This window comes from Helianthus annuus, chromosome 14, assembly GCF_002127325.2.
Source record: "Helianthus annuus cultivar XRQ/B chromosome 14, HanXRQr2.0-SUNRISE, whole genome shotgun sequence".
NCBI classification, from domain to species: Eukaryota; Viridiplantae; Streptophyta; class Magnoliopsida; order Asterales; family Asteraceae; genus Helianthus; species Helianthus annuus.
Genome location: NC_035446.2, coordinates 150,730,065 through 150,748,949, shown reverse-complemented (window position 1 = coordinate 150,748,949; position 18,885 = coordinate 150,730,065). Strand labels below are relative to the sequence as shown.

Sequence of the window (18,885 nt, the reverse complement as noted above, 5' to 3'; positions counted from 1 at the left end):
GAAGTGCATTACGGTCCGTTGTCTATGACGTCGATAACAATTGGCACCTAAGCTTCGTGATAGTAATCCGTTAATCAATATATGCAATTGAATCAAGTTAAAACACGTAGGAACCCTAGGTCTTGAAATAATCGAACCGGGTGTGTAACTTGTCTCTAATTTCTTGTTTTAATCATTTAGTAATTTAGTTACAATTTTAGTTAATCAAAAGTGTTTTAGATAATACCAATTGTCGGGTCACTCCGATTTATTTTCCAACCTAATAAACTTAAAAAAAAATTAGCAATCTTCATAATCACATTGTACATTTTTGTAGATAGTCTAACTAGTCGAACAGGTCGTGCAATACTGACCACAAGCTCTTCGTGGATTCGATACCCGACTTACCCTAGCTACCTAGGTTTAATTGGGTTTTTGACTGATCGGGACGACACGGTCACGTCAAAATGGCGCCGCTGCCGGGGAGCTAGTGCGCTTAGTATTGCATTATTCGTTTGATTTGTTTATATTGGGTAGTTTTAAATCTTAAAACAAATTAATTTTAGTTTTTAGTACACTACAAGAAATTTGGTGCTTTACCAACACAAAGTATATGCGGGAAAAAGCATATAGTGTGTTGGTAGTTGTTTTTACCTACACATAAATTAAGTGTAGTGATGTGTAGACTCGTGACTGTGGATATAGGCCATTACCCACACATAAGTTATGTGTAGGTATATACCAAGCTATACCTACACATATATGTGTGGCTAAAAGGCATTTATATGTGTGGTTAAAAGTACAACAATTTGTTTAGAAGGCATTTGATGTGGCAGGTGACGTGGCATCTGACATGGCATCTAACGTGGCAGGTGACATGGCATCCGACGTGGCGGATGACGTGGCATGAATATATGTGTAGGTAAAAGTAATCTTATATGTAGGTAAAAGTAATATTATGTGTAGGTAAATGTTGAAGATGTGTTGGTATTGATCTTAATATGTGTTGAAACAAATGTAAACTAAAAGGCACTAAAATCATATATAATGTCACAAACGTCACCATTGATTAATACAATAAACAAAGTGCCAATTTGATTAATACATGAAACAAATGTAAACTACAAGGAAGTAAAATCATAGATAATCAAAAGGCCTGACAACTTAACAAGAGAATCAAGAGTTGGATCTTGACCATTGTCAACCGGCAAGCACACCTGCACCAGCTCTAAGGATGTTAGCACATCCACCCTTGAACAATGATTTGACACCCTCCTTTTTCATGATTTGGTTGAACACGTCAAATGTGTTCTTGTACTTGACGGCTTCCCCAGATGTCATCATCATTCTTCTTCGCACTATGTCAATCGGATACGAGGCTAGACCAGCTCCGTTTGTGATCAACCAACCGAGTGCAAAGCTAGCAAAGAAATTATCCTGTAGTAAAATTGACAACAAACCGCTCCCAAATCAGCTTATTTATGTATACACACACACACATATATAACAAAACTAACCTGCAATGATCCGGTGAGGAGAATTGGTTTGAGAGAGTCATACATTCCGAAATACAGACCACGGTAAACAAAAATACCGGCAACTGAAAGAGGAAACCCACGGTATAACCCAGCAATGTCGTCTGATGTGTATGTCTTCTTGTAAACGTTGATTAAACCGTTGAACTGCCTCTCGCCACCCTTCTTCGCTGACTTAGCGTCATAGACTAAACGTGTTCTAGCATAATCTCACCACCCTTCATTAGTGTTTTCACTTTCAGTGGTCTTTTCTTGCATCTCGCTAAGATGTCTCCTTCATCGATGGATGGCTACGTTGCCTTCTTCTTCAGGTGCACTGCCTTCTTCTTCAGGCGCGTTCCCATCTTGTTCTGGCGCGTTGCCCTCTTATTCAGGCGTGTTCCCATCTTCTTCATCACCTTTAGACTTCTGTAACAAGCTCTAGTACATGATATGCTTGCTGTTAGGATCAGAATCATCTTCGGGTTAACCTGTCAGCAAATTAAAATTCATTTTATAACTGTTTTCAAAAAGTTAGTTCATTTTTTCAATAACAGTACCTCAAGAATGTCCTCAGGCAATAAAAAAGATTGAGCATCCAGGCTTTCTTGCAACACTAATTATATATGTTGCATTTAACTTCTTATCCTCCTCTGCAATTTCGACAAAAAAGAAAAAAAAAAACGTTACTTTCTTAAACTCAAATGCTTAACAACTTAGAGTTTTTAATAAATAGTTGCAGTTGTACGTAGGGTTTTTAATTCATCTCTTGTAATTCTTTTGAAGTTATATACATAGAAAAAAGTGTCTTATATGTGTGTTTAGTGTGTGTATAACCAGGCCTGATCCAACAGTAACTACATGTTTCAATCTATGTTTTTTCTTCAGGAAAAATCTACTAAAATGTAAGACAATTGTTAAGTGTGGTATACATTAACATAAGCGAACCTCTGCTTGGCGTCCAGCTTGGAATCGCACACCAGCTGCATCATTCATTATGATGCTTGATGCATTTTAAACAAGGACAAAACTGATCCATCACATTATAATATATAAATATGTAATCTAATTAAGGAAATTGAGCATGGGTAGTAGAGGCTAAAGAGTGAAGACTTACTGAGATGGATCGATTAAGCATAGAATCCAGACGTCATCGGATCTTTTGGAGTGATTACCGCAGAAGCTGGATTAGATTAGAGATGTGATTAGTTAATAATAGCTAATGATTAATGAGTTTTTATTGCTGATTGTTGTTAAGCTTACTCGGAATTAGAGAGCAGCGGAATTGCACAGAATCTCTTCTTCTTCGGCAGCCAAAACATGCAACGAGTCGCCATTCGCTCCTGAACCCTAAAAGGTGTGCCGGTGGCCGCCGCCGCAAGAGAAACCTGGAGGACAAAATTACATCATGTAACCACATTATAAAGGGGAGAATATTAAATCAACAATATGTGTATTTGCAAAGTGATGATGATGATATGTGCTCCTCCTACCTTCGGCCTTCCTGCACCAAAAATTTAGCGCACAATTTAAAAATGGACTAAAAATGTTAGTTTTGCATAGGGGTGCAAACGAGCCGAGCCCGAGCCCGAGCTCGACCAGGCTCGAGCTCGTTTAACATATAAAAGCTCGAGCTCGAGCTCGGCTCGATTTGAGCTTTATTTCTAAAGCTCGAGCTCGGCTCGAAAGTAATTTTTGAAGCTCGAGCTCGGCTCCGGCTCGACTAGGGCTCGACTCGTTTAGTGTTTATTAATTAATTTATATTAATTATAATTATTATTATACATATAATTAAGTTATTTTTTTATATTTATATAAATGGTAATTATTATTATATAAATATATGTTTAATATATTAATAAAAATATATAAAAAGAAAGTTCGTTTAGGCACGCGAGCCGGCTCGAGCTCAATAAGCGAAGCTCGGGCTCGTTTACTAAACGAGCTTGTTTTTTAGGCTCGGGCTCGAGCTCGAGCTCATTTAAGCTCGGCTCGTTTGAGCTTTTTTTCGAGCCGAGCTCGAGTAGCTCGGCTCGTTTGCAAGACACAAAGCAGTAAGAATTTTATTTGACCAATTGTTTTCTCTGCTGAGGCCATCCTATGAGATCTGTTTTTAAAGCCAAAGCACCAGCCACCAAGTTCACTGCAAGTGTATCTTGGTGCACTGGCCATAGAAAAAACAATGGATCAAATAAAGTGTGTCTAGATACATCATCAGAGGATATCATTAAGGGAGGTGATTTAACCCAGAACAAACTGTGTCCAAATCTTATGATCTTTTTTTCATTGCGACTAAATAAAGCATACCTATTGCAGCGAATAAACATCAATAGGGAAGAATCTGAAAGGAAATCGGCAGTCACACCCTAGAGGCCAAATTCAAAAGATTAGAACCTAATACAAAATGAAAACCAAAAATAATGATTAACGTAGTAAATTTCGTGTTGATGCTTTATATTAACAAAATTGTCGTAGGCTCGAGGTTTTACATCCGCAAAAAAGGTTAAGATTTAAAATTCTAGAAGAATAGTATGAACAATATTCTTCAATTACTTCCACATAGTTTCATAAGGACATGAAAACAAAAACAAAAACTCAATCACACTTGGAGATTGGAAATTAAACCCAACTAAAAACAACAGTTCAATACCATATAACAATAAATCAAAATTACCTGCTAATTTTTGTTCCATTCAAACTCGTTGCCCCCATACAACCTTCTACAAACTGCAACATACCAAAAACCGAACTTTCACTTCAGGGCCCAATACTGGTAGATGGAAGCACAGAGATCTAAGCTAGATTTAGAGGTCTAGAAGTGGAATGGTTAACCGAGAAACTTACCACAATCATAGCTTCCAAAAACTGATTTGAATCGCCGAAGATCTCATATGGAAACCCTAGCCTTCGTCGCGGCCAAAGCCATGGTGGCGGCTCCTTCTTTCCTACTGCCGCTTGTCCTACAAGACCTCGAAGCACCCGTTCTCCTTTCCGAGTTGCAGAACCACCATACCTTGCTGGAACTCCAAGTCACCCACTTCTCACTCTCGCCTCTCTCTCATTCTCTGTTGTTTTTTCCGCAATATGTGAAGATGAAAAAAGCAGATAAGGGTGAAGAAGGTGGTTTTAAAGTTTGAACTGAGGTAGGGATGAAGTTGGGAGGCATGGTATGTAGCAGACCAATCAACTTTCTCTCTCTGCAAATGAAAATGAAAAGAAGACAAAACTGGTGTATAGGGAATTGTGGGTGAGCAGGAACTCAAAAATTAAATGAAAATTTTGGCCGCCAAAAATTGATGAATACTTTAAAGCATTGAATACTTGTACATAAAGCTTTCATGCTTGTACATGTTAAAAAAGTGGCAAATGACCATTTCTGCCCTACGAATATGAATATGTATATTATATATAGTATAGATAGTATATATATATATAATGTTGTATATAAAAGTTGGAAAAATATATAAGTATAATTAATATAAATTAATAAATCAAATAGAAGTCAAGTCAGAGCCTAGCTTGAAAAATTACCAACAAACCAAGCTTGAGCTTTAGATGGAGCTTGGAGCCCTCATAAGTTATTTTATATGTATCCAATATCTATACATATTGTACATTTCTAAATATGTGTATGTATTTATTTTGTCACATCACCTTATAAAAAAAGATTTAAATATGTATTTTATATGCATTCAATATCTACACAAATATCTACACATATTGTACATTTTTAAATATGTGTAGATATTTGTTTTGCCACGTCATCAAAAAATATATATTTACTTATTTTATATATATCTAATATCTACACATATTGTACATTTAAACATGTGTAGGTATTTAATTTGCCACGTCATTTTAAAAAAAATAAAATAAATACATATTAACTTAGTTTATCTACATTTTTTTTTTAAATTATGTGTTGGCAAACATAATCATTTACCTACACATATTTTAGTTTTTTACATATGTGTAGATAATTTACCTACACATGAAGAAAATTTGCTACATGTGTAGGTAATTTAATATTTAATTGATTGCCAATTTTGGGGGGAAATTTTCCCACCAACATCAAGTGTGGCTAAAATCCATTACCAACACATATTAAGTGTTAATCATTATGAAAATATATTATCAACCATTACCCACACATATACAAACATGTGTAGGTAAATACCCACACATTTACATGTGTAGGTAAATTATGTGTGGGTAAACACCCTAATTTCTTGTAGTGGTATGCTTTCTTTTTTTTCTATTTGATTCTACTTTGGGTAGTCGACTTTTGTCTGTACAGGTATATGTTTTGCAAGCACCTTATTTCACCATGAATTGGGTAGATGTTGACCCATGTATATGTTGTGGGAGCAACTGTCACTGGGTTGAGGATTGTCCGATGTTTGAAGTTAAATACGGAAATCGTGGAGGTATTGCTCTGAATATAGGCGAGAAAAAGGATATGTGAGGGTTTGCTATGATGATGACGGGATACCCTTCTGTTATCCCAACTTTGAACCACCTCCACCACCAGAGCAAGAAAGCGAAGATTACCAGTCATGCGCTTGTTGTGGAAAAGTTCACATACATGAAGATTGCCCAGTGTTTTGGAAAGATCCGGTGTTTTGGAAAGGAAAAATAAAGTCCGGATACAAGCCACCTTCATATCAGGGATACCATCAGTCAAATGTCAATAACAATTATGAGCCAAAGTGGGATTATGATAGTTATGAACCCGAGATGCCACGTTTCCCAAGTTACCAGGAGGAGTATGACGACTATTATTATGAATACCCTCCGCCAGCATACGAGGAGCCTCAAGATTCAGTAAACTCTAAGTTTGATGCAATCATGGACTTGATGGTGGAAATGAAAAGGGAAGACGAGATAAGAAACAAATCATTTGAGGCTTTGGTTGTGCAAGTTGGTAAACTAACTGAGGAGTTGCCCAACTTAGACGGGAACAAGAGGTGTTGACTAGTGGTACCATGGTAGATGGTGATGTGGTGGAAGAGGTTATGGATCTTCCAAAGCAAGATAACGAGTGTTTAAATTTAAATGAAGACATAACACCTTTCAAAGAAGTAGTAACCGAGGTAATCATAGTGTATCCTGACTATGATAAAGTTGGGGAAAAGAGCGTGAGATTGAAGGAAAGAAAGGAGAGATGGCAAGACCTCGCTCAAGCTATCATGAAGTGGCCCCGCATAAGTGTTTCAACTTTCATACCAATCGTTTGGATGGAAATGTGGAACTGGCAAGTCAACTACCGAGCGTATGTTGGAAACTCGGTAGGCAAATGTTCACTTCGACCACCATGAGAGACAAATCAGGTATGATTGTTGTAGAGTTTGTACTATTATTCATTTTCCTTTTTTTCTTAGTTAAATGAACGTTGTGGGTGTGTTCCCTACATAACCCTCACGAGACCTACTCGTCCTCCCGAGCTATCGTGAGGTTTAAAAGGGCTTGCTGCATATTTAAATGCAACCGTGATTCCTACGAAAGTGAGTTAGGTTTATTGTTGTTGTAAAATATTTTTTCCCACATAAATTAAAGTAAATTATTGTATGGCTTGGTAATATTTTCATAAAAGTTGTAAAACTAGGTTGCTAATAAATTTTAATGGTTGTGAGAAGCATACTTCTACACAAGGGTTAAGATTTGTAGGTACATTATGTCCGTGGGACAATCGCTTTCTTGAAGAGAAGAAGAGCACACGAGGAATGAGCTCAAAAATCAGGTGCATACGTTTCTTTTTACTTTTGTTTTTTAGTTAGCAAATAAGTGGATTGTAAATTATATTTTATTTTCTGGGGTGAAATTTTGGGGAGGTTAGCCGTGTCACATCCCTTGTGCGTTTTAGAAACTCTAGTTCTTACACATTGAGGACAATGTTTACCTCAAGTGTGGGGTTGGGGGAGTAGTAAAAGTTTTTGATTTTTGACCCGTTCATTTAAACACTACACATTGAGGACAATGTTTACCTCAAGTGTGCGGATGGCGGAAAATTTTCAAAATTTTTTCAAAATGTCTTTGTTTGAAGCAATCTAAAAAGCACAAGTAACTAAGTTAACGAGGGATGACACAACCCATTTGGTCTTTTGTCATGGTCAAGTTCAAGTTAATATGTAACAACTGTCACAAAAATCAATAATTAGGATGGTAATTAGTCAATAAGGAAACCCTAATTGAGACACCCAAGTAACTCTGCATTAACCCTAAAATTTTCAGAACAATCGGAATCAGGATCAGGACCCCTAAAACTTAAGGGGGGCAAAACCTAGTTGAATAATTATCTACAAAAAACGTTGTTGAAGGCTGATTGGCCAAAATTCTGAATCAGCAAGCCTAGTCCCGTGCATGGCAAGTCTAGGACATTTAGGTGTCCCTTACGGACCGTAAGGGACCAGGCTTACGGTCCGTAAGCAAGGCCAAATTTTGGCTATAAATAGCCGACCTTGGGACTCGATCTGGGAAGTTAAAACGACGTCCAAATACTCTGTGTGCGTCGAATTAAGGCAGAAACACTACAATAAACACACACACAATCACGAAGTGCTGCCGCAATCAGGGTAATAACTCGATCGCTATTACGATTCAACGTCCGATCAATTATAACTATCCAACGATTGTCTGAGTGCTGCTCAAATTGAGCTTCTACTTTGATTATTCGTCGTGATTTCGACTTGAATATCTGAGTGCTGTTCGAATTCGGACTATGCTCTGTTATTCGTTGTGAATCCGATTGAATTATTAAGTATTGCACTTGTTAATCATTGTGAGGGTTTGATCTCGTGAATTGACGTAACTGCTGAATTAGTTACTAACCTGTTGTGTGTGCATTATTATTAAATTAGGTTTAATCAAGGCTAATCAGTAGGCTTATACCTTGCCCGTTAAATCTGCAATGTGAGTCATTCTGTTTTTATCAAACTGTTTTACAATACTCCAAGTTATTTTCAAAATGTTATAATTACAGGGATTAAGTCGTGGTTATCTTGACCGCTGGTTAGTGGGGTATTGTGCACATTACTAATTTCTCACCGTTAGGCAATAAGCCCTAACATGGGTTAGGCTAATAAGACCTAACAGTGACAAAACGTCACTAATTGGGTGACTGGACCCAATAGTGGTATGACCATCGTCACACGGGTGGCAAGACCAGATATTAATTAAGATACTGCCATAGTAATTGCTCTTATGCTGTAAATTATAACTATGTGTCGTTTTTATCAAAATGAATGATTCACTAAGTATTTCCCCGCTGACAAAACCTTTTTACAGCATGTTTCAGGTGACCTACTGTGATTTCAGTACACGTGCTACGGAGCACCATCAAGCTTGAAATAGTGGCTCAATTAAATAAATAAACATGTTTGTAAAATAATAAAAATTATGATATTTACGGGATTTATTCCGAAGCGTAAATAAATAATACTCGGGCAAATTTTCAAGTTTAAAAACGATCCTGTTAAGACTTCCGCTGTAAATATAAATACCACGGGATTTTCTGTCCCGCGGCTCCTGAAACGGGTCAAACCGGGTCGGGGGCCGTGACATAATAGCATGACGGGTATTTAGCGGGTGGTTATTTGGGAGTAATTCGCCTAAGAAACTAGCACATCATGCCTGTCACATACCATACCCTTTATATATATGAGGTTTTGAACCACTTTTACATCATAGAATTACATATTTATGTTTCTTTGTTTGAGTGGACCATTAGTCACGTATCGTAGAACTTGCGACTTTTGATACATTTGAGACCATAGACCGAATACAAGCACGAGAATGATTAAAGCATTAGGTGAAGCTTTTCTTTTAAAACCATTTATCTATCCCTACCAAAATAAATCCCCTAGTCGCCCACTTTGAGCCTAAAACTTTCGTTTGACCACCCTTTAGCCCATAACCTTAAACCTTTTCTTTTAATCCCGTGTGATGGAAATTCGATTATAGGAGTCAAGTTTGTATTGTTGTGAATTGTTTGCTTGCAAAAAAAAAGGAGAAAAATCAGAAAATGTTACGAAAAAAGAATAGAAAATTGTTGAGAAAAGAACAAAAATATGTGTTCTTAGTTTGAGAAATAAAAGGCGAAAAATTGTTGCCTTCTAGTTTGATTTTGGTAGTTAGTCGTGCTTAGAAGAATTATTTTGTAATAAAAATCGAATTTTCATCACTTTAGCCACTTTAAAATATCCTATTTCCTACCTTTAGCCTAGCCCCGTTACAACCCTTGCAAAGACCTTATGACTTGTGCTTAGTATTAGTGTTCGATGGTGGAGAATGATTGAATTGCAAGCCTATGCGGGTACGTGTTCTATTCGGTTTTGAGTGATTACTTTAAAAGTTCTAAAACATCATTAAAACTAGCCAACTTGTAAACCGAGTGGAGTGAACATTGTGAGGGATATGTATGAATTGCGAGTTTTAAGGGCGGGTTAATCTTGGATAACTATTATAACATGATTAATCATTTATTGCTAAATATGTCGAAAATTGTAAAAAGTTTGAATCGTGCATGACAATAGACCTTAACCTTAGTCTCGGGAATGGAGAGTGTGTTTTTCGTTCAACCCACGTGAAAGTGAAAAACAGATTTGCTTGAGGGCAAGCAAAAGACAAGTGTGGGGATGTGATGGGTTGGTAAAATTCCTTAGCTTAATGGTTTTAATTTCGGTTAATTACACTAAGTTACTTTCTAGAATACACTACTTTGATATGGTTTGTGTTTTGCAGGCATTGACGGGTTTAAGGTGCATTTTGGAGAATTACTGAAGCTTTGGGCGGATGCTAGAGAGAACATAGTTGAAGAAAATGCAAAAAGAGGCAAAACTGAGCTGAACTCTACGCCAGAAACAGTCCAAACTTCATTTTGGCTTATCCTGAGCTAGAAAATGAGTTTCGGGGTTTATAATATGTGCATTTGGGGTAGCTCGACGAGATGAATCAAAATATAAGGTTTTGAAAGGCCAGAAATTGTCGCAGTATCTGCTGCACACTGGCTGATTGGTAAAAACCGGATTTTTTTAGAGAAAAATTCAATTTTGGAAAAGGGGGAGTTACACTTTGTTATTCCTTCAACTTCCATTCATTGGAAAAAAAAACCACTTCATCTTCATCCATTCTCCACCATCCAAACCCTAACCCCTAACTCTCAACTCTCCTTCAAGACTCAAGATTATGGTTCAATGCTCGTATTCATCCTCCGGTGATCGTGCCTCGACCACGAACGGTTAGTCTCTTCGGTTTCACCCCGGTATAGATTATTGTAAGAATTTCTAGGGTTTATGCATTTGTATTTTCATTTGATTTTCTGACAAATTGTTTAGTATTTGAAACCTTTGATAATTGTCGTGCATTTGAATTGAATTTGTGAATTGTCGAATGATTATAAAATTTGACTTTGCGAATTGAATTTGTGCACTTATGCCTTATCGTAGGTTAGGATTAACATGTCCGAGGTAACGAAGTGCATTACGCTCCGTTGTCTTTGACGTCGATAGCAATTGGCACCTAAGCTACGTGATAGTAATCCATTAATCACTATATGCAATTGAATCAAGTTTAAACATGTAGGAACCCTAGGTCTTGAAATAATCGAACCGGGTGTGGAACTTGTCTCTAATTTCTTGTTTTAATCATTTAGAAATTTAGTTGCAATTCTAGTTAATCACAAGTGTTTTAGATAATACCAATTGTCGGGTCACTCCGATTTATTTTCCAACCTAATAAACTTATAAAAAAATTAGCAATCTTCATAATCACATTGTACATTTTTGTAAATAGTCTAACTAGTCGAACAGGTCGTGCAATACGGACCACAAGCTCTTCATGGATTCGATACCCGACTTACCCTAGCTACCTAGGTTTAATTGGGTTTTTGACTGATCGGGACGACACGGTCACGTCACCTCCTGACTTGTGAACTTTGTAGGAGGTAAAATCTTCCTTCTTGGTCTATCTCTAGCTAAACAATATGTACTATTACTACCTTTTGAACCTTCATATATGTTTTCATTCACAACTTTATCTTCACTGCCATTAGGCTCCACCTCAAACTTGAAACCTCTCTTCTGTATGTTTCTCAACAGTCTTACTTCCAACCACATCTTTGTAAACAATATATTCTCTAAATGGCACTATGTCTCTATTGACAAAAGCTTTAAGTTCCCTTCATCAAGGCTCTAAACCCTATGACCTTTAACCCCTTCAAGATATCCCAGTATTACATGTTGGGAATCAGTGTATCAAAATTATAGCGGAAGCGGTTTACATATTTTAACAAGAGCCAATTATATAGACATATATATTATGGCCGACTTTTATATATATATATATATATATATATATATATATATATATATACTATATGTTTGATTTATTAATCCAATTAATAAATATTCAGAATATGGATCAAGGTTATACGCGTATAAACAAACAAATAAATAAATAAATAAACAACCATAGTGGGTTTTAGTAATCAACCTTTGACGACTACACCGGAATTGTAACACGCGGGTTACAACGAATCCTCGCTAGTAGGAAGTTCACAATCGAGCACAAGATACCTGAAGGTAGAAGCGGCCAAGGGTGAGGCGGTGGTGGTGCTTGGTCGAGCAGGTGGCGGCGACCCTTTTGCTTGGGGTCGGCCAAACTTGGGGAAGGAGGCAAGGGGTTTTGTTTTGTTAAAAAGTATGATTAGGGTTTGCACCTAAATCTCCTTATTATAAAACGTAATCTTACTTTAATCCCCGTATGATTATATAATTATAGCCTTTTAATAATTATCTAATTAATATTAAGTGCCCCGGGTTTAAACTATTATTATTTCACAAATAATAATCCACTTACTCGTGAACATATATGATTCGTGTACCAACGTGTAACTCTTCAGATCGTATCGAGTTGGATACGTTGACTTTAATTACGGTCGGACATATACATATCTCCAACAATCTCCCACTTGGACGATTTTAATTAAATGAGTCAACGTGTACAGAGTTGGACGCCTAGCTGCATCGCATTGCTCCTAACACGGTATGACACTTTACAGTCGTCAACTAGTTCTTTGAGTTCAAGAAACACTTTACTTAACCAAATAGTGTAGCCCTGATTTTTCTATCAATAAGTCCCTTCTGTATAGAACATTCGTTAATCATAAGACATGGATCATTCATTCTTATATAGTGATCAACTATTCTCTATTCTCGTCTTTAATTTAAAGTGGTCTAACAAACTACTTTTAGTCCGAGCGTGGCCACGCGTTATTCCAGTTTGAGTTAACGAGGGCGCTAGAATGTCTAAACTTCTAATCCTATAGAAGTACAGAATTCCATCAGCGTCATACAACTCCCACTTAACCTTGGATTTCTCCCAACGCTACCCGGATTACTATCCATGTTTCAGGATAATGTTAGATAACATCAAAGATTGTCCTTGATCAATGTAGTTTAATGTGCCTAAGGAAAAAGGACAGATTAAACATATCAATATCAAAAAATCTCATGACTTAGATCCATGGAGATCGTTTTGAAGCGAGTCACATCCAATATCATTCCATAGTGATATCTGTGAATTTTGATTCTCAAACCCGTGAGTTATTCATCTCATGAATGCAATCATCTCAATTCACAATAGTCTTACATTCAAATTCATTCCCATGTAATTTGATTGACTACGGATATTTTAGAATACGCTTATTCAAGGATTTAAACATACAATTAATGAAGACAGTTACAAAATAATTAAACTTGCATTTAACCAATAAATCAAATAATTATTCAATGTAACTATTGTAGTTCAAAATTAAAACACCAATACTAACTACATATCATGCCCACTTTCCAGCAAATCTAAGCCCTATCTTTCCAGCATGCTCCTCATGTTTAGATTGAGGTAAAGGCTTAGTAAAGGGGTCAACCAGATTTAGATCCGTATGAACTTTGTTTATTACGATGTATCCACGCTCTATTATCTCTCTAATAAAGGCTTAGTAAAGGGGTCAACATCTCAATCGGTTTCTTTATGCTAGGCACAATGCCGAGATCAGCAATGAACTTCTTCATCCAGGCAGCATCCGATGCAGCACTGTATTCTGATTCACAGGTGGATTGAGCAACCACACTTTGCATCGAGCTCTTCCAAGTAACAGCCCCACTATTCAGAATGAAAACATATCCCGTCTGTGACCTTGAATCGTCACGATCAGTGAAAGCATGCATCAGTATAACACTTAACTGACAGCTCCTCGTCCAGTCCTCTATATATTAAGAACATGTCCTTAGTCCTTCTTAAGTACTTAAGAATGTTCTTCACTGCAGCCCAGTAACTATCTCTTAGATTCTGTTGATATCTACTCGTCATGCTAAGAGCATACGAGACATCAAGTCTAGTATGTAACATGGCGTACATGATAGAACCAATAGAAGAAGCAAATGGAATTCTTTCCATTTTCTTCTTTTCCTCTTCAGTGCTTGCACACTGCTCGCTATTAAGAATGGTTCCAGGTGCCATGGGCAAGAGCCCCCTTTTTGAGTCTTGCATTGAGAAGCGTCGTATAACCTTATCAATATATGTACTTTGACTCAAACCTAATAACCGCTTTGATCTATCTCTATAAATCTTTATTCCTAGAATATAAGTGGCTTCACCAAGATCTTTCATTGCGAAACATTTACCAAACCAAGCCTTAACATCTTTTAGCATAGGGATGTTGTTTCCAATGATTAGTTTGTCATCTACATACAGAATGAGAAAAGTGATATAGCTCCCACTAGATTTCTTATAAGCACATGGTTCATCTTCGTTTTTGATAAAACCAAACTCTTTGATTTTCTGCTTAAAACAAAGATTCCAGCTGCGAGATGCTAGCGTTAATCCATAGATGAATTTATTTAGCTTGCACACCTTATTAGGATTCTTTGGATCGACAAAACCTTCAGGTTGAACCATATAGATATCTTCAAGTAAGTGTCCATTAAGGAACGGGGTCTTGACATCCATTTGCCATTTCCTGTAGTCATAATACGCAGTAATGGCAAGTAGAATTCTAATAGACTTAAGCATGGCTACTGGGGAGAAAGTTTCCTCATAATCAATTCCATGTATCTGAGTGAACCTTTTCGCTACAAGCCATGCTTTGTAAGTTTGCACATTTCCATCTATGTCAGTCTTCTTCTTGAAGATCCATTTGTTTCCAACAGTCCGACATTCAGTAGGAAGATCAACCAAATCCCAGACTTGGTTATCATACATGGATTGCATCTCTGCATTCATGGCCTCTTGCCATTTCTTGGATTCTGAATCCATGATTGCATCTTCGTAAGTAGCAGGTTCAGCTTCATCAATCATGAAGATATCATCATACCTTTCAGGTGCACCACGATCCCTAATACTTCTTAAAACACTTGGTGTTTCTGTTGTTTCTTGAGTCCTCTCAGGCTCAACTTCAATAGTTGGATCAGTTACTTCTGGTTCTGTCTGAACAATTGGTTCAGTTACTTGTGATTCTCGAATTTCTTCAAGTTCCACATGATTTTCTCCAATCCCTCGCGCCAAAAGCTCTTCCTCCAACAAAGTGCCTCGCGTTTAGTGAAAATCTTATTTTCAATGGGATGGTAGAAAAGCAAACCGATCTTTTTAGCATATCCGATGAAAACCACTTTTCCGCCTCTAGGTCCAGTTTATCCGAAGATTCTAGAATGACATAAACATTACATCCCCAGACCTTAAGATAGGATACTTTAGGTTTCTTTTCATGCCATATCTCATAAGGTGTTTTGTCAACCTTCTTCGTTGGAGCTATATTCACAAGTCTTGCGGCAGTTTCCAGAGCATAACTCCAAAAGGAGCGTGGAAGGGTTGTTCGACACATCATTGATTGAACCTTATCTAATAGAGTTTGATTTCTCCGCTTAGACACACCATTGTGTTGTGGTGTTCCTGGTGGAGTGAGTTGTGAAACCATTCCACAATCCTTTAGATGGTCGATGAATTCCGGACTAAGATATTCACCGCCTCGATATGATCTAAGCATCTTATAGTTCTACTTAGCTGATTCACTACTTCATTTTGGTACTCAAATTTTCAAGGGTTTCATGTTTATGCTTCATAAGATAAACATAACCATATCTACTGAAATCATAAGTAAATGTAACAAAGTATCTTTCTCCATGTCTTAACATTGTTCTCAATGGACCACATACATTTGGATGCACAAGTCCCAACAGATCATTAGCTCTCTCTCCAACATTTGAGGAAGGTTCTTTTGTTAACTTTTGCACATAAGAATGATTCACATTTGCCAAACGTTTCTGAACCCTTGGAATCTAGGATTCCTGTGGTTTTTGTAAGACCCTAGCTTAATTAATTTAAATTCTATAGAAACTTTTATCATTTAAATGTAATAAATGCAAATAGACATCCATACACAAATTTGAGTTTTATAAAACTTAATAAAAGTTAAAACATTTCAACTTGTTTTTGTTATTTAGTTTCATAGTCGACTAAACATAATACGGAAGCTTGAACTTTCTTCGTGTTCGGTTCTTTGTATGCTTGACCAATCATCCGTGACATCATAATGATCACCTAAATATCAAATTTCATCAATCACATTAGTTATATAATGCTTAAAATGAATTTGATAACCCAAATATACTAAACAAACAAACAAACAAAGTTTTGAAATAACCCATCGTAAGCTACGGTTGACAGACCGTAGCATACGGCACCTAGTACAGGGTTTTCATAGCCCTCTCAACCGTAGCCTACGGCCTTCAGCCGTGGTAACGGTTTAGCCCTGCTGCACCAATCATCCGTGACATCATAACGATCACCTAAATATCAAATTTCATCAATCACATTAGTTATATAATGCTTAAAATGAATTTGATAACCCAAATATACTAAACAAACAAACAAACAAAGTTTTGAAATAACCCATCGTAGGCTACGGTTGACAGACCGTAGCCTATGGCACCCAGTACAGGGTTTTCATAGCCCCTCTCAATTGTAGCCTACGGCCTTCAGCCTTAGGTTACGGTTTAGCCCTGCTGCACCTGTTTTCCAGTTTTTCCTTAAACACGAAAACAACCATAACTTTTTCTATGCTTATCCGTTTGAACTCAAATTTTTTTTTTGTACGTGATCGTAATTTAATTCTCCACAATCTCAGACTAAAAATCCATTATCCGGAGAAATAAATTCTTATCTCTTAGCTTTCGACTTAAAGTTCATTTACGAAATTATTTGACCCGTTTGCATTTTTAACAAACAAGCTCACATAATACATCTCTTCCACCTGAAAGTCATATCTATGATTATATCCACTACTCGAGTTACTATCATTAAGTTTTTACGCATCCGTTATCCGGTATGCGTCTTCGCATTTATTTTGACCCGTTTAATTATTCAAATCAAACAAAGACTTAATTGACCCATACCTTAATTTCCATTTTTAATCTGCGTTTTCACCATATTATCTTTATTTATTTATCATCACAACTTCAATTGTGATGGATGGTGATAGAATATCATTATATCCCTATCATATCCTCAAGTATGACAATTTAAAGAAATTGACCCATTATGTAGCACTGTGCCCAGATGGTTTAAACCTTCGACTATACACTACGAAAAGATTGACCAAATTATAAAACTCTTATTTAAACTACCCTAAAGGGACATTTTCTCGATTTATCATTCGAGGGCGTTTTGGTCAACTTTAGCCCTTTTTACCACAAAGGACTTTTAATGACATATTTTGACCAACTGGGCAATTTTAACCATAATATATTAAGATCATTATGTTCCTAAGAACATAATATCTATGATTCAAATTATTGGATTTACCTTACTTTAGGTAGTCCTATGTTCACACATGACCCGTTTAACTCTCATCGGACCTTATGTCCTCAATAAGAGTTTGACCCATTACGCATACCTGGCTCGGGTCATAGCATTGACCCGTTTAAATACCTTGCACTATTAATTGCTAGTTAATAGCAACGCAAACCATACACTATTTCCCTATAAGCAGAAAACTCGAGACCATTAGTTATTATTGTCATGCTGGCGACATCACCGTTTAACCCGTTTGGCCTAAATGACCATTTTATCATTATGAGATGGTATTTATTTACTATCTCATGATTTAGTCTGTTTCGGTTTACACCGTTTGAACATATTACTAATAGTCGTTTCTTAATAGTATACCCATATATATATATATATATATATATATATATATATATATATATATATATATATATATATATATATATATATATATATATATTCAAATAGTATACCCGTACCAGTTATTTAAAAAATTTAAAAAAGAACACTTACATAATTAACAAATACAATGGGTCACATTTACTAAAGGGAGTTAAAAATTAGAGCTATAAAGAAATGGAAAAAAAAAAGAAAGTTTCTGCGAAAAAAGAAAGGGAATTAAAATTTAAAGTATGGGCTGGTCAAAGCCCAAAAAAAAAAAAAAGAAAAAAAGAAAACAAGGACTTAAGCAAAGAAATAGAAGAAATGAGTACAGAACACGTCTCGGACGCCAGTATCTACTATGAAAGTATGGCGCTAGACCACTAGACAACAAATCCTTTTGTCTATAAAATTTCAGCTCAAAACTTCATATAAACAAAACATATATGTAAAAAATAAAATTATGGGCCCTTTGGGAATGTGGGCCCTGTGCGGTGGCCCACCCCGCACCTAGCCCAAGCTGGCCCTGTGAATTTGTTATGTAATTACTTAAAACATATGCACCAACTTCATTCTGATTTATTTGCGCTTGACTTTATAAACTTTTTTTTTTGGTATGTTAATTATGAATTCTTGGATCATTCTCATTTCATAACTATTTCTTGGGTAATAAGAACTTGATTATTAGTTAAGAGAAAAAAAAAAAAGCAAGGATGGCCAAATACTCAATTCTTGTGGAACCGTCAACGTTGGTAAAAAAGTCAACAATAGTAAAAGAGTTAATGCCCATGGAAATGTTTGGCTGCCAGAGGATATTGTTATAAGGGAAAAAATCAATTTGATGTGATTAGTATAGATATCTTGTATTGCTTGCATTATCATAAATGTATAGATAGGTATATGTTGGTTTTTGATACCAACTAGTATTAAGTCCCCCGCGTTGTGGCGGGGGCGTAAAACCGTGACAAAGAGCATTAATGCGACACCACCAGCAGCGACCATCAACACTAAAGTTACATCAACACTAAAGTTACGGCGTGTTAATGCGGAGAAATTAGACCGAAACGCAAAATATAGAAAATAATAACTAAGTCGATTTAGGACACGCACGTCGCGACAACCTATCAAACAGGAAAAGGAAAAATGACGATGTAAAAATGTTGAACCACAT

General features: G+C 36.5%; 1 non-coding gene and 1 pseudogene across 3 annotated transcripts; both read right to left on the bottom strand.

Annotated features, from left to right (window-relative positions):
- LOC118486583 overlaps positions 1 to 18,885 on the bottom strand; it is a 129,828-nt pseudogene that overhangs the window by 64,236 nt on the left and 46,707 nt on the right.
- Positions 1,613 to 4,714, bottom strand: LOC110944431. 3 transcript variants are annotated; one of them, XR_004879629.1, is made up of 9 exons: positions 4,338 to 4,714; positions 4,168 to 4,220; positions 3,801 to 3,859; positions 2,987 to 2,997; positions 2,757 to 2,881; positions 2,611 to 2,676; positions 2,426 to 2,523; positions 2,054 to 2,146; positions 1,613 to 1,984 (listed from the first exon to the last, which is right to left on the bottom strand). It is a non-coding gene; the product is annotated as an uncharacterized LOC110944431 (transcript). The 3 variants fall into 3 exon arrangements; XR_004879628.1 differs by having other exon boundaries at positions 2,442 to 2,523; positions 4,338 to 4,713; XR_004879630.1 differs by lacking the exon at positions 2,426 to 2,523 and having other exon boundaries at positions 4,338 to 4,712.